At 43.1% G+C, this 4,399-nt stretch overlaps 1 protein-coding gene across 1 annotated transcript in view; it reads right to left on the bottom strand.

Annotated features, from left to right (window-relative positions):
* Positions 1-6: 6 nt before the first annotated feature.
* DAB1 (DAB adaptor protein 1) overlaps positions 7-4,399 on the bottom strand; it is a gene marked incomplete in the record, with an annotated part of 348,250 nt that continues 343,857 nt past the window's right edge. Inside the window, 1 exon segment of the mRNA XM_027770885.1 lies at positions 7-244.

Here is a 4,399-nt window from a genome sequence, read left to right as displayed (position 1 = left end):
TGTGTGTGTGTGTGTGTGCTGCCATTAGGTATCTGCCATGGGTTGCCAAAAACGCTTAGTTCCCTCTTCCAAACGAGTTCCATTGGGTAATCATGAATTTCTTTGTGGCATGAAGTGAGGTGAAAGAATACAAGAGAGCCTATCGCGGTGCTGATTTCCATGCCAGTCTTGAAGCACCCACCACAAGCTTGCATCGATGCTATTTCTTAGGTCTGTTGATCTGCGCATAGAGAGGCTCTGGCTCCTGTAGACAGAGGACAAAGTGAGACCTACTCCTTTTCACATGGGATTTTCTGAGACAGCTTTGGGAAGAAGGGTTTGGGATTACAACAGAAAGGTGACAGTTTCTGATGGATGACCTTAGGTTATTTTTGCATTATTTGATCATGGTGCATATTATTTTGGCAACATTTTTATCATAGAAAAGATCTACTCACCCAGGTCTGTCCTTGTTTTCAGGCTGAGCGCTGTTAGGGAAATAACATGGTATAGTAGGAAGAGCTGGATAAGCTGTATGAAGTGGGCAAGATACTTATCCTTTCTGGGCCTCAGTGTCTTTAACCATGAATGGTAATAGTATGGTTTATCCTGTAGAGTTCTTGAGAGAAGGAGATAACACATACAAAGCATCTAACACAATGCTTGGTAGTAACTGGTCTTCAGATTGGTTACAGCTATTGGGTTGTCAGAAAAATCATGATGTGCTTTTCTATGCAAAAGTGCATCATGACTTTTCAGACAACCCAATATTAAGAGTCAAGTGGACATTTTCCCAACCGTTTCACACATGTATACTTAAGACTACTGAAATTCTTTAAACTGCTCTCTGGTTCCCACAAGCAGCAAAGCCTGGATAACTGTCGAACAGAAGCATCAACTAACTGTACCTTTTTCTCTTAATTAAATGCCCCTGGGACTTGTTTTCATGCAACCTGCTATTTAAAGTTTGGTCAGTTACTGGTCTATACTCGTGGGGCTAACCTGAGATACACACAAGGATTTTTGCCAGCATATGATGCAGCAAATCTTCTGTCCAAACATGTATGGGAAACAGTTTTGGCCCTGTTTGAAACACTTCAGACTTCAGCTTCTGCTGAGTCTGTGGCTCAAGGTGTACTGGCTCAACAGATCAGATTAATTCTCTGGGCCTGACCAAGACCATGCACAGGTCCTTCTGCTAAAGTTGACCTCTGTGCATTTACTCCTGAACGTTTGTGGATAGAATTAAATGGGCCTGGCAACATCTTAATTCCGCCATATTTTATTTATTAGCTTGCCTTCTGTCATGTGAGTACAGATTCTTTTCATTTGTTTATTTTCTTGAACCTCGAGACTAAATTGGTATTCTGTAAGTCTGTACTAGAACCATGCTAGGTATTTCCAAGATCATTGTCTTTTTAATTCATCAAGGCAGCCCTGTAAGACAGACACTTTATCTCTTTTACAGATAAGAAACCCAGCCCAAAGTCAAGCAGCCCCAAAGCTAGTAAGTTTGGATACATGAGACCTCAAAATAGGGTCCAGTGCTTTTTCTGGTCTATTATAATAGTTTTAGGGAGGTCAGGGGGAGCAGGCTGACTCAGACCCCAATTCTCATAGAATGCTTTAGAGTTACAAAACATTTTTGTAATTTTTTTTTTTTAGAGGTTTTTGCTTTAGGGCGTGTGCGCTCGCCAGACAGACAGAGACAGGGAGACAGAAAGCGAGAAATCACCTCCCAGGGGGGATGGCCACGCTGCAATCCCCTCTCCCCTGTTCTCTTCTCAGGATCTTGGGCACACATGCACATGCGCCCGGTGTGAGTTTTAAGCCACTGGGTCCGGGACGTGAACCGCAGTCGACCACATGGGAGTCCAGCGACATAGCCATTACGCTAACCGCTGGTCCCATTTTTGTAATGTTTTGATCTGCCTTACAGTCCTGCGAGTAGCTTTATATCTTGCCATCTTCATTTTGCTGATTAAAGACTCAAGTTCAGAGAAGGTGTGTGATCCCAAGGTCTTTGGGCTGCCCCTGCGTATGATATATCATATTGCTTGCTTCATATTGTAGCAAAGAACGGCCTATAAGTTGTCCAAGGCCGCCATTTTACAGATGAGGAATCTGAAGACCAGTGAAGAAAGCTTTTGTTTTTCCAGAGTCACATGTTTACCTAGTAACCACACCAAGAGTGGAAACCAGGACTCCTGATATCAGAGTCTGGATGACTTCCCCTACCACTGGTTGAATATTTGTAGTCTTCCAGGGCAAAGGACTTCCTACCTTGTGGCACCCAATCTATAATACAGTAGATTGCCAGGTTGTCTCTTGATGTGTTCTATCCATAGACCCCATAAACTTAATACTACCCTTGAAAACGTAAAGAATATGTGTAAATCCTTTTTCCACCTATCTGAAAGCGGGAAGCTCATCTTTGAAGTCTTACTCTGAGTTACAGCTTACCAGATCCTTCCGCGATTTTACATATGGGAACCTGACATAGTAGGGTTTCAGTGAGAGTCCCTTGAACTAATGTATGACTGAAGGAGTTTCTTCACCATTCGGACCCTTTTGTCCTCAATATACTCCGTGCTTTCATGATCAAATCTAGCAAAATCTATGACAAGATGATCTACTAAGAACCTCCTCTATTCCTTGCCACTATCCTGAACTGTTTGAATTACCTCCTGTAAAGCTCACTATGTCACTTTACAATATTTGTGTTCTGGAATTGGGGAGGGTCAAGGAAAGGTGGAGGAGAAAAATAGTTAAGTACAGAGTACTAGAAAGAACTATTTTCTTTGCTTGTGCAGGGCTTTAGGGACGCATCTCAATGCTTCCTAGGTAGACTCTATCAGCCCATTCTTCTTTTGGGACACCCTGAGAAGTCAGGCTGCCTTGATCTCCCCCTACAATTTGCTCTATTCTAATTTTGGAAACTAATTTATCCAACTGAGAATGACACCTAAAAACAGAAGACGACAGCAGGCTCAGACAGGGTAATTAATGCCACACTGCATTAACTTGCTGCAGCTGAGATAAATATTCACACATCTCCTGCTTGCCGGAATTTAGCTTCAAATACCCATCACAACAGCGGTAACGACTGCAGTCAACTCTCAATTATCCCCACTAATGAAGGGGAGCAGTGGTGTGGAAAACCCCAAGCAGCAGATAATCCCAAAGTCTGACACTGTGATGCATTATACGTTTTGGCAATAGCTTTACCTTCCTTGTTACAGAATCCTGGACTGTCAGAGCTAGAGGGGAGCTAAGAAATCGTTTGATTCAGAAATTTTCAACCTGGCTTCTGGCAATAGGGTTTTCAAGTTATTTTCAAATTTCCCAAAAGCCTAAATGGAATCACATATTAACATAACCCAGAGTTGATTAATTTTTTTTGTTGTTGAGATTTTCTTTCGACCACATCTCTGTCCTGCTTCAAATCATCATCGACTCCCTAGCATTCACAGGGCAAGGTCAAAGTTCCTTAGCTGGGCACACAAGGAGCATTAGTCTTGTAGTCCATCTGAGCTAAGAAATACCTCTTTTAAGTCATGAATCAAAACTCAACCTTATATCATAGCAATTGTGTTTTTAAATTTTTTTTTTTAATTTAGAGAGAGTTTTGCTACAGAGTGTGTGTGCTCACAGGAGAGACAGACAGAAAGCAAGAAATCACCCCCAGGGGTATTGGCCAGGCTGCAACCTGCCATCCCTTCTCCTCCAGTCTCCTCTCAGGATTTTGGGCATGCATGCACATGCACCTGGTGTGAGTTTTAAGGTGCCAGGTCCAAGACTCAAACCACAGTTGACTAATGTGGGAGTCCAGTGACATAACCATTATGCCATCTGCTGGTCCCTTTGTGCTTTATAGTTTTTTTTTTTTTTTTCTAATCTGTATGCCTTTACTGGAGTGATCTTTCTGAAGTAGATTTGGTCACACCAGTCTCCTGCCTGAAATGGCCCTCCTGGCTCTTAATACTCAGCTCCTCAGATGGCACATCAGACCCTTCAGTGTGGTTTTGCCTTCCAGACCAGCCTCACTCATCCCACCTCCTCCCATGCCGTACCTTCCAAACCCTGGTTCGGATTTACCTGAACATGACATGATTTGCCCATCTCCAGACTTTGTTCAGGCAGTTCTTTCTTTCTTTGGGGACTTCTTTATTCTATACCAGGGAATTCATACTTGAAGACCCAGCTCAAATGTGAAGGCTTCCTATACTGTGCACGATGTGAGCCCCTTCTGCTCCTGTGCCTGTAGTGCCTGGCACAGACCTGTCTCCACGTGCTCATGGCACCTCATAGAATGTCCTACCCTGGGCTCTACTGTGCTCAGATCTTGAGCCAGGGCTTGGAACAGAAGAGACAGGCCCATGAGCAACAGGAACAACAATATAAATTAGAAAATGAATGG

This window comes from Tupaia chinensis, unplaced genomic scaffold (assembly GCF_000334495.1).
Source record: "Tupaia chinensis unplaced genomic scaffold, TupChi_1.0 Scaffold000165_2, whole genome shotgun sequence".
Classification (NCBI taxonomy): Eukaryota; Metazoa; Chordata; class Mammalia; order Scandentia; family Tupaiidae; genus Tupaia; species Tupaia belangeri.
Note: the sequence above shows the minus strand (reverse complement) of the source record. Positions and strands in the feature narration are given on the sequence as shown.